Source organism: Oncorhynchus tshawytscha, linkage group LG01, assembly GCF_018296145.1.
Source record: "Oncorhynchus tshawytscha isolate Ot180627B linkage group LG01, Otsh_v2.0, whole genome shotgun sequence".
NCBI lineage: Eukaryota > Metazoa > Chordata > Actinopteri > Salmoniformes > Salmonidae > Oncorhynchus > Oncorhynchus tshawytscha.
This window is the reverse complement of record NC_056429.1, coordinates 45,262,415-45,275,100: the sequence shown is the minus strand read 5'-3', so window position 1 is coordinate 45,275,100 and position 12,686 is coordinate 45,262,415. Positions and strand designations below refer to the sequence as shown.

At 41.8% G+C, this 12,686-nt stretch overlaps 1 pseudogene; it reads right to left on the bottom strand.

Moving 5' to 3' along the window:
• Positions 1 to 1,963: 1,963 nt before the first annotated feature.
• Positions 1,964 to 11,954, bottom strand: LOC121846516 (annotated as a pseudogene).
• Between the last annotated feature and the right edge of the window lie 732 nt (positions 11,955 to 12,686).

Below are 12,686 nucleotides of genomic sequence, written 5' to 3'. Positions count from 1 at the left end.
AGAGAGGGGTCCAGGTGCGTCAACACTGGTGCATCCGTGAACAGCGCCTTCAACCTATTGAAGGCTCTGTCCGCCTCTGCCGACCACCGCAAACGCACCAGCCCCCCCTTCAGCAGTGAGGTAATGGGGGCCGCTACCTGGCCAAAACCCCGGATAAACCTCTGGTAGTAATTGGCAAACCTCCTTCACCGTGGTAGAAGTCGGCCAATTACGCACAGCCTTAATGCGGTCACACTCCATCACCACCCCCAAGGTGGAAATGCGATAACCCAGGAAGGAGACGGCTCGTTTGGAGAACACACACTTCTCAGCCTTGACGTATAGGTCATGCTCCAGCAGGCTACCAAGCACCTTGCGTACGAGAGACACATAAGCAGCGCGGGTGGCGGAATAGATCGGAATATCATCGATATAGACAACCACGCCCTGCCCGTATAGGTCCCTGAGAATCTTGTCTACAAAGGATTGAAAGACGGCTGTAACATTCTTTAACCCAAACGGCATGACGAGGTACCCATAGTGGCCCGATGTGATACTAAACACGGTTTTCCACTCGTCTCCATCCCGAATACGCACCAGACTATACGCGCTCCTGAGATGTGAAATGATTTATCACACAATCCCCCTGTCGATGAGGTGGTAATTTAGTCGCTCTCTTCTTACTGAAAGCGATTGCCAAATCGGAATATTCAGGGGGGATGCTCACCGTGGAACCCTGGTCTGGACTCTCCACCGACGTCGCACCGATGGAATCTCCCAGACACCTTCCAGAACACTCCTCTGGCCACCCCTGGAGAACCCCCTGTGTCCACGAAATCTTAAGATTGTGACTAGCCAGCCAGGGAATCCACAGCACCACTGGAAATGCAGGCGGATCGATAATGAACAGACTAATTCGCTCCCTATGATTCCCCTGCGTCACCATGTCCAGTGGAACTGTGGCCTCCCTGATCAACCCTGACCCTAACGGCCGGCTGTCTAGGGAGTGCACGGGGAAGGGAGAATCTATCAGCACGAGCGGAACACCCAGCTTGAAGGCGAGTCCGCGATCCATAAAGTTCCCAGCTGCACCTGAATCGACTAGCGCATTATGCTGGGAAGAGGGGGAAGAAATCAAGACGGGTGAGCAATGGGTAGAGACTTCCATTGCGCTAGAGTTAGGACACCATTTACTGTTGATGAAAAGGCATACACCTCCTCCTGTCAATTTTCCTGAATCCAATGTCCTGTCCGCTCGGTGAATGGAGAATCCATCGAGTTGGATTGCCATGGGGGCAAGGCCAAGTGTTTTTAGGACGGACAAGGCCCCTGACTGTTTTGATAGAGCCATAATATTTTGACTGCTGAGTGACATAGGGACAAATTAGTGTGGTTTTAAAGGTAATATTTTTGTTCGTAGATGTCATTTGTATAGATTTCATGTCAAAAGTATTTTTATTGTATTACCTTTTGTTAAAGTCGTTTTTTTACATGTGAATGTCAGACAACGTAATGTATTTGTTTTCATAGTCAACATAGTTTTTTCCTTAAATATTGGATATCATTTTAGAATGTACATTCAGTGAAATGTTGCTGATACATCAACACCAAATGTGAAAAGAGATATAGGTCTTTACATTGATTTATGAAATTGACAAACTGTCTTTCCCTTCAATTGATTGTGATGACAACAAAACAATATTGGTCTAAGCTATTGTATTTGTTGTAGATGCAGTGCAATGGAAATGGTATACTGAACAGTCATAGCAAGTTGGATGTGTTTACAATATAACTCCTCTGTCAAGCTGAAGGTGTTTTTGGCACTGACATATTTTTTTTAAATCGTTTTTTTTATTTCATAATTCACCATGAAAAGTGATGGCCATTAAATGTATCTTATTAGAGGGCTCTTTTTGCAAATGAAAAATGTATCAGAGACCATCTTTGAATGCACAATTGGATTTATTACAATTTGAGTGGTCAATAATGTTGTAGGTTTCATCTCAGTGATGTGAAATTACATATTTTCTGATATAAAAATTACAGTGTCTGCTCCACCACAGCACTACATGCACTGCTCAGAGCAGCGACAGGCCACATGGGCTTCTGCCTTCTCCATCAGGTCCACACTCTTCTCATAGATGCTGCTCAGACCTTCAGAGCGGTTCAGGTTGGAATCTGTAATAGGAAAGAAAGTAAGAAATTAGGAACTGCAGATCAGTATTTATTGGATACATCAGAACAGTATGGTGTCTTCAGTAAAACAGTTGTCCATTATAGACTCACCGACAGGCAGGCAGTGGAAACCGATGGTGATGGGGTGGTCCTCACTGGGAGGCATCCAGGCAGACAGCGCAGCACAGGCTCAACAGAGTAGCATTTGGACTCCCTGTCATCAACCATCACCTGCTTCTCCAGCTTCACAGACTCGAGCTTCATGAGACATTCTGACATAGAGAGGTACAGTAATAATATGTTAACTAAATGAACTGACATTTGTAATGCAGCATAAGCGTTAGGCTAAGACTTACCAGACGCATCACGGCAGCTATCAGAAGGAAGCACCCAGGAATGGGCAAAGCTGACTGAGCTCTTGGTCAGGCGGCCACTGGGTGTACGGTACTCCTGTCTGTCTTCGCCATCAGCCTTTCCACAGAGTCCACAGGTCTGTCCCTTCATCCAGTCCACAACTTTAATCTGAGTGCCAAAATCACACAACAACTTAGAACAACTGTAGCTTATGTATTAGTACCCTTTAAACAAGTAATACGCTATTCATACATTTAATGATACAGTATTATTGATATCATGACATAAGATTCCAATCACCTTCCATGAGTTCCTATCAAAGTAGACTTTTTGGAGACCATGGCTTGGGGCATAGAGAGACACACCTTCACCCTTTTGTTTGATCTTGATAGAACCTTAGGCAAGAAAATAAACAATGTTGTAGTTTATGGATGAGGCCATTTTCTTTGATCTTATTACTGCAGTACATTAGATTATTCTAGTTATTGTGATGTTGATAAATAAGGTTGAAGGAGCATGAGAAACCTGAGGGGTCAATGTATGGGAGGTTGTCTTTGGAAATTTCCATTCCATTGACCTTCACTATCACATCATTGTCCTCAGGGTACAGGTCAACATCACTGGAAGTGTCAAAGATAATATTTCATACATTGTTATTGATGGAACTAAGAAATATATTTGTGTCAAAAGCAATTGTTTTCAAAAACAATACTCACATGTCAGAGATTTTCACATTGATGTGGTTTTGTTCAGATGTGTGATCCTTCTTCAGCAGAACCATGAATTTGAGCTCTATGGTGCAATCCTGAGCCAAAACTTGGTAGCAGGAGAGAGGCATCTTGATCTTGTACTTCCTGTTGTTAAATGTTGTCAATGTGTCTCTGACCATGCTACATTTAACTGGAAAACAACAGTGTTAATTTATACCTTCCTTGCCTTTTTCAACGTTGTACTGTGACATTGTTTTTTTTTTGTGTTTTTTATTGTTTCTGCTTACCTGCGTTGACTTCAGAAAACAAGTAGTGGATTTTGTTAACAATGTTGTCATCAAAGGGAGAAAGATCAGTCATAGACTCAATGGGCAGAGAACAGGGGAGGTTCACACCCAGTTTATACAGTGTCATCTGTGATTTAGATACACACATCCTCATCAGAAACATTCAACCAAGAAGAGAAGTCTGGAGAAATAAAACAGCAGAAAATGCTATTGTGCGAAAAACAATGTTCCTCACCTTGGGTGTATTCAGAATGACATCCAGGGTCCTTTCAGATGTTGCAACCACAGTGCATTGAATCTGTTTCTCACTATTTTTGTCTTTTTGCATTGGAACCAAGTCAGCCAGGTAATATGGGATGTACCCAGGGATGAATTCAGACACGCTAGAAGAGATAAGGTTACACAAATCAGAAGTTGTTCTTGATTTGTTCTGTATCATTATTCAGCTATCACTAGTAAATAACAAATGAGTAACCATACATCCTAACATAGCGCCAAACAGCCTTGGGAACCTTGGGGAGTCTGTCCCAAGACAACCTCAGACGAACTGCAGGGCTTGGACCAACAAGACCAGTCTCAGCAGTGATGAAGGTGTTATAATCCTTGCACTCTGCACCCCAAGCAATCTTGGCCTAATTAGGAGAACAAAATAAAGTGTACATTTTTTTAGTATACCTTAGATGTTATTGCTACCCATGGTACAACCTAAACATTAAAAAAACGATCAGAAAACTTATATTGTAGCACCATTTACAAGATATTTGATCTTACAGTGACTTTGTGTTTGCTGAGCAGAACACCATCAGCACACAGTTTCCAGTTGTCGTTCTCATCAAGGGCAGCCATAATGATCTGCAGTCTGAAAGTAGCTTTGTTCAAGTAAGCAGTAACCTGGTATCCCTCTATCTTATTGTCAGCTCTCACTAAACGGAAGAGGATGATCACCTTAGGGGCAAGTTTATTGCCAAGGAATTTGTCCTGAGAAGAGAAACACATTTTAAATCTGAATTCAACTCTGCGCTCTTTCCCAATGGCACACAATGAAAGAGATGATAATCTGGACTCAAGTTATGATGGTGAAGTGTCACCTGCTTGTAGATGGCATGGAAGCTAGAGGCACTGCTCTTGCTTCTGGAGATGACATTAGAGGTGGCTTGAGAGTACTGCAAACAAACAGCAAAACCCAGGGTATTTATGGAAAAACTTTTATACAAACATTTATTTTTGTCAACCATACCGTAGATGAAAATTCCAAAAATATTGTACCTTGTGATTCTTTTTGAATTTGCGGTCGTAAGGCTGGTCGGGGCCGTCAGGCTATTTGGGTAAAAATACCAATTACATTCAATAAATTCTCTTCACATTTTTAACATCTATGTATGTTTGCAACAGGTCTGTGCCTTGTTTGTCAACTCCATAAATATCTGACTCAAAGAGTTTTGTGAGAAACAGTAGCCTTACCTCGGAGATGCGGGAGCTGGAGGAGCTGGAAGAGCTGCTGCTCTCTGATTTCTTGGATCTAGGGCGGGAACTACTAGAACTAGAGCTGCTGGAACTAGAGGAATCTCTGGTGCCGTTCTTCAGATCAGGCACCAGAATTTTCTTGAGCTTCAACAGTACAGTTTTTCCCTCGGGAGCTTCCTCCTCTTCGTTCATGGTGATGACTTTGATAATCTTTTCTGCAGCCTTGGGTCCAACTTGCACTTCAAACTCCAGCCTCTCAATGGCGGGTTCAGATGCTGCTAAAAATGGAATGCATTATAAATAGCTAAACAAATTGTTGCATGTATATGCTGAACTTGGCTTATTACCAAATGAATGCTTACATGGTTTCACAGAAATAAGGACTGAATGCTTTCCAATCATGTTGTAGAAAAGAGTGTTTCTGATGAAGGCAGCACTCTCTGAGGCAAATTCAAAGCATGCTTTGACTCCAAGCCTTTCGACACAGATTGTCTCCTCAAGATTGACTACAATTGCCTTAATGATGGGCTTGAAGTTGGATGGCAAATCAGAAGAGATGATCTCAGAAGATCTTGACTGAAAAAATGATATAAATTCACAAAATGTATCAAATATCTGGGGTCTGTGGTTAATAATTTCTGATTTGCAATGCTTATGTGGATTTAGTTTTGAACAAGTATTTCATACAAACTCACCAAACTTCCAGCAAAAGAGGCAGCAGAGGCTGCAATCATAGATGTGAACTTATCCCTGGACTGCTGTGCGCTTCTTGCTACTCCTTGGGCAGGAATCAAGGGAGTTATTCTCTCGGCTGGGACATCCTCCACATTTCTTGCCACAGCAAAGGTCTCAATGCTGTTTGAAGGAACATAGATCTCAAGAAATCTGTAGTGTGGCAGCCGTGTTAAAAAAATATGAACTTAATATAAACAGCTATTACATCCTCTTTTCTGACCAAGAAAAAGATTGCCCTTACTGTGCGACAGCAATATGCTCAGGAGGGGAAACAGGGAGCGCTTCAAACTTGAAGTTGCCATTAGCGATGTCAAGCTGTGCTGCAAATTTTGCAGGGACAATTGTGCGGACCTTAGCTCTTGCCATAATAGCAGCCTGGATGAATGCAGTGTTCACTCCCATCACAGCAAATGTATGCATGACAATGCTACAGGAAGAGGAGACATTTGTTAAATTTACCAAGATTTGTGGTATCATCAGAAAATATTGGTCTTATACCTACCTTGGTCTAACTTCGGCGTGTAGCTCAATGTTTGTTTTCAATAGCTGGGCAGCATGGAAGGTTTCAGGCAGAGCAGGTGTCAGAGTGGCACGGACTATGAACATAAAGATAAAAGCACATTCATATGGGAGATCAGAGATCTAGCGAAGAACTACTAATTACTAAGCAAGAACTATTATGATATAGTTACCTTTGACGTATGCTTTAGCGACAGCAGCGGTGTAGTAACTGAGCTCCATGGGCAAACCAACAGCGGTGGGGAAGATGCGGCGCACCTCTGCAGCCAGCAGGGGCTTAACATACTGGAAAGTTGCTCCAGCCAACAGTGCCTTCAAGGCATTTTTTCCCAAAGCGTGTGCAGAAGGACTGTTGGCAAGCTGTGGGATATTATTAGGTTTAGCTGTTTTGTCCCTCAACTGTGAATGTTTTATGAATACTTTTGGAGACTATTAAGTTATATCATCTGTTGTACCTGAAGTGCCTGATCGATGATGGACTTGTCGATGTTGGCAAAGGCAATTTCCTGTCCAAAGAACTTCACATATATGGAGGCTAGGGGCTTTCTTGTGTCTAGGGACCTCCAGTCAGACAGCTGTGGATAGATGAGTAAAGCAAACCTGATTGATCAATTTAATTTTAAAAATCCACGGGGATTGAAGCAATTTAAGATAAATGTGTAACGTAGTGATCGTTGATACTTACAGCCTTAATGACACGCCTCATCTTGGTGATCCTGTCAGCATTTTCAGGAGCTGGGGGTAATTTCAGAAGAGCCTCCTGGATTCCCTCAGTTCTCACTCCAACCTAAGGGGAAAACATTAAGCTTGGACAGTTAAAAAGTGTTTTAAATGTTCTCAATCATTATCATTTCAAGGAACTTTGAAAAAACGCCTTTACCTCAAGAACATCAGCAGCTGCTCCAGCAAAGTAGGTGCGAGCTTTGGCCACGACAGTTCTGGGGAAAAGGGTGGCAGCATCGTTGATGAAGAAAGCACTGGCAGCAGCACCAATCCTCAGGGAATCTTTAAAATGGGGAAAAATGACTGTTTAATGATTGACTTTGTTGATGTTTAGTGAATGATGCTAATGGGCCAGTCGTTGCAAGCCAAGGAAGATAAGAGGAGGACCTTACTGGAATAGGCATCCAGGTGGATGGCTTGACTGAAGTGGCAGCTCAATCTTCTAAATTTGGTGCTGAGCATCTTGACAGCAACATTGCAGGCAGCAGCACTAAAATGAAGGAATAGCAACTATGTTATTAAATCTGATTCCATAGATATTGAGAGAGATGTAATGACATGTAAAGGTGAAAGAGTGCTCTTACACTGAGGCAAAGTCAGGGGCGGTGCTCCTGGTCAGGGACTTCATGTGAGAGTAGGTGAAGCTAGCCACCTGCAGATTTTTCTCTGTTTTCAGAATGCTAGCTAAAATAATCACCAGGCCCATTGGGGGCTTTGTCTCAAACAGAACAATGCAGGCAAGCATGCGGAGCTCTGGGTGGAGAGCCTTGTCCATGAACAACTGCACAGCAACTTCCTGGACCTATTTCACAACAATAATGCAGAGATTTGAATGGACTTCGCCAATGAGAATGATGATGTTGTCATTTGAAATTTAATGGAGGGACTGTACTCACCATTCTAGGCTCCCTCTTAGCAATGTTCCTCAGGGCCAAGACTGCATCAGCCTGGACTCTCAGGGGCAGAGCAGCAGCTGCAGTTCCAAACACGGGCAGGAGCTTTGTGATTGGTTTAATGCTAGCAGGATGGCCAGCATTACCCAGAGCTTTAAGAACCATGGAGAGTTCCTCAAATTTGCTATTAGCAACAGCCTGAACAGCAAGTTCGTGGATGGGCTGTGGGAAGACATGTACAGTAGATATGTTTGAATAACCTCAATCAGTAGATCATCATATACATGAGATGACATCTACCTCTTTGAAGAGTATCTCAATAGCACTGACTTTGCTGATAAACCTTTTTTGAGGGAAAAAATACTTGATACGATTGTGATATGTTGTTATCTCACCTATCTATCGTAAGAGCATCTATCTGTTAAGTGACTCAAATGTAAATGATTATAGGAAAATACATCCAGTTTACCTTCACAAGTTCAGCGGGGCAGTTGGGATATTGAACACAGTATTTGGAAACCATGGTACCATAACCAAGCATGGCGATCTCACGTAGAACTGGGTGTGTCTGAATCTTGTGGTTGAAAGCCAGGCTCTGGTGGTGAAAAAGGTATTGTTTTGAGTCATCTTTATATAATTTCTTACAAAATATTGAAGAGATAGGACAGTGTAGAAGGAGTAAAGTGGGTCCAGGATTCGCAACTGGACGGTTGCGAGCACATATGTAACCAGCTTCAAAAAGCTAGGCATATGTCGCACATCACTACTTCACAGGAGATGCATTTGCAGTTTATTCTTTCAGAAATGCCTCCTGGAACATGTGAACTGTCATGTGCCTTCATAACAAACTTGTATGCCATCTGTAAATATGAATACAATTGTTAAATTAGGAGCCTAGTTGGTTTAGCCATGGAAAAATACCTTCCCGCTAGCCATGATTGGCTGAGATAATGAATGGGCTAATGAATGGGCTGGACATGCCGAGAGATGAGTTTGTGTTGGTCTGCTATGTAGCACGCTTCTGTCTATAACATGAGCTGCTCGGTATATGTCAATAATCCTTGCTACAGTGGCTTTTTTGAAAGATATAATGCTAGCCATGGAGATCTGCAAATGTGTTGCTACTGCGCTCAACAACATTGTTGCCCAGAATTTATTAGGTGCTATCGACAAAGATTAGTGGGAAAAAGTTGTGATGGACTACTTTCTTTCACACAGTCAGTGTGAACCGAAGTGACTTGACACAACAACGGGCCCAACAAGCTGTAGCTTGCTACAAAACAAACAGAAAAGACACACTGCCATGAAGTGTTCATCCATGTATGCTGGTAAGAGTGTAGCTACATTCTCAGATATTACAAGTTTCAAATTTAGTCAGAAAGTCATTTTCATTGCAAGTTCAAGCGTACTGTTAGCTAGCTAGCAAATGTTAGCTTGCTGGCTTGCTAGCTAACGGCACGTGTATGATCTTTGTAGTAATATTATTTGTATCTCAGAAAGCCACTTGTAATTGCTGATTACGGCCATCGATTGTATTACATGAACATGTGTACATGTCCAGACAATAGTAACCATCCACTTAGCTACAAGTGGTTGGGGGTGGTTATATAATTTATTTCACATGACCCATCAGTTTTGGACAAGTGTCTGGGTAAACATAATGTATAATTATAAAATAATTATAAAATATTTTTATCTGGACACTTTCAAAGTCAGATTAGGATATAGGCCAAGGACTAGATAAAGTGCATTTTTAACTGGAGTTTTCCCTATTTTAGGCTACTACTTTCACCACTTTTAGTCTTGAAATCTTTGGTTGTTTACTACACTATCTTACTCACTCTGTTTAGCTCATGGTCTCACATGTGAATCCTTAAAGAGATGGGTGGGGCTAGGGCTTTAGAGGGTGTGAAAAGGTGTTGACGGTAGTGGTGTTAACCACTAGACCACCTCATGCTACAATTTTTAGTCATCTTAATGAGGAAATCTATAAGAATGCTTAAACATCATTTAAAGGTTTACTTACTTCAACAAGCTTGACAGTCTCCAGATCAGCAGCCACCATATGCACAGCGGCAACCAGAGCCTGGGCAGCCTCAAAAATAGTGATGTCACCAGCCAAAAACTTCTCCTTGATGAATCTCACAGCCACTGATCTTCCGATGGAGGGGACAGCATCCAGGATCCAGTGTCTGAAAAAAAAAGGTTTTCTGTCATTGTGTCTTTGTTTGAGCAATTGAGCAAGAAAAAAAATTACCTGTAAGCTGGTTTGGCCTTGAACTCAGCCCAGATGGCATTAATAGTCTCAGAGCTTGCCATGCGCAGGAGCTGAATAAACTGCATAAACTTAAGAGGAGCATCTTCATGGACCTGTGCCGTGTTGTATGTGACCAGATGATTCAGGATCTTCACAGCCTAAACAATTATAATGAAGTGTTTGTATTAAACCTTTGTTATCTGTGGCTTTACATATTGTCAGGCTTATGTATCAAATAATAGATAGAGTCATTGAGTCACTGTACCTGAGCACGTGCGTTGCTGATCTTAAGGAGCTGAATGGGCATCTGGAGAATCTCAGTGGCAAACTCATACCGGATGGATCCACGTTGAACATAGTTATCATCAGGGACAATAATTGGAGCCTTCTTGATCTCAACGAAAGTCAACATTTGTCTGTGAAAGGTAGTTCATGGGAAACTGTTAAACCTATAAGCTTAATAAAATGAAAATGTTTTCCTTTTATACCACAAATCAGTCAACATACTTTGCTTCCATTTGGGCAGCTCCTGACATCTCATTGAATGGTGTGAACTGATGGAGCTCAGTAACAGTGGCCTCCAAGATCAGAGCACCATTGTCAGCGGGCTTCATGAGGTAGTTGTAAGTGGCAGCTCCCATCAGGGCCTCCCCTCTCTGTTTAGACAAAACACAGAGTTGTATTGTCATGTGAAGTGTTTCTGGTTATGTTTTTCCAACCCCCAAAATAGATACTTATGCTCATACCTGCCGGCACTCTACACACTTCTCTGTGTAAGCCAGACCAAAGTCCTTCATGATTCTCTGCTGGCAGTTATTGAGATCTTTGCTCTTGGTCAAATGGATGCGCTCTGCCTTGGCATCTTCCCTGATCACATAGTGGGTCTTGCACACTCCCTGAGCTCCAGCCTAACACAAAAGAGAGCATGAGTGAGGAACTCAAACATTGCTTACTGAAACATGTTTTGCATCTATATATGAACATATACAAGTTTTACCTCCTGCAACTCATAGACGTTTTGTGTCTTCTTGATGTTGAGCTGAAGAATGTTCAGGATACCTCTATGGACATTCAGCACTGTTTCAGAGACAGCAGTGGGGGCAAATACCTTACCCACAACACCCTTGGCATACTCAAACTTGATGGGAATCGAGAACTGAGCAGCCAGGGCTGAAGTGAGTTTTGCAGCTGGGACGAAAGGATCGTTGGGCCACACACCACTGTACTCAAAGATCTCAGGGTTCACAAGCTACAAGAAGATATCAATTGATGTATTAGTCAATGTAATGGACATCACATTAGGATATTGTTTGTGTGGGAACTTCATGTATAATAAATACCTTCAGCAAGTAGGTATTCTCTGCAACTGCACTGATATGAACTTTGCTGATTACTTTTACTCCAGCTCTAGCCAGACCCTCCTCAGGCAGACCACCCAGGAGCAGTGCCTCATACTTGTACACATAGGTCTTACTGGCAGCAAAATCAGGGGCTGTAATAACAATCAAAACATATTTGATGATCTTGTGATCTGAGAACTGGTTTTACTTAATTTATTCAACTAGAAAAAATGCAGAAGTGAAACTACCTAATAAACATAAGTAAAAATCCATAAAAATAATATGTACTTACCAAAGTTAACAGATTGACTCGCTACAAGATAAAACAAAAATTATTGTCACAATATGTTACTGAATGTTTTTCAAAAAATGTCATAGATACAGAATTGTACATTTCAATATTTACATAACTTAGTTATATTTACATGAAGTTAGTTATAATATCTGCACTAGAATAAGACAGAAAAACTGTACTTACCCACAAGGGCTAGAGTCAGTGCAAGTACTACTGCTCTCATGGCCAGTGTGATGTGAGGAACAACAGTCCCAGTCCACCTTTTAAAGAAGTGCTCTATCGACAAAAACAATCGTAACAAAATATATAATTAACTAATGTTTCATAAGTTGAGATCAGTATGTGCTCATAATAAAGCCTGTTGAGTTGGTTATCACTAGTTCTGAGGTGGCCACATACACCCGTAGGTTAGGTTAACCTGCCCCACTGCCATTTAGCCCTTTACAGATCAATGTCCATCTAAGTCAGTTATTTAATGAAAATTATCTGGAGAATCACGTGTTGTTTTATCCAACAAGTTATGTGTACTACAACCTTCATTTTTCTTTAAATATTACATTAGTTATTTTTCTCTATTTATCTGATAGACTGCATCCAATTTGTTGAGTAGAGTGTTGGAGGCTATTTTGTAAATGACATCGCCGAAGTTGAGGATCGGTAGGATGGTCAGTTTTACGAGGGTGTGTTTGGCAGCATGAGTGAAGGATGCTTTGTTGCGAAATAGGAAGCCGATTCTAGATTTAATTTGGGATTTGAGATGTTTAATGTGAGTCTGGAAGGAGAGTTTACAGTCTAACCAGACACATAGGTATTTGTAGTTGTCCACATATTCTAAGTCAGAACCGTCCAGAGTAGTGATGCTGTGGGGGCAGCGATCGGTTGAAAAGCATGCATTTGGTTTAACTTGCATTTAAGAGCGGTTGGAGGCCACGGAAGGAGAGTTGTATGGCATTGA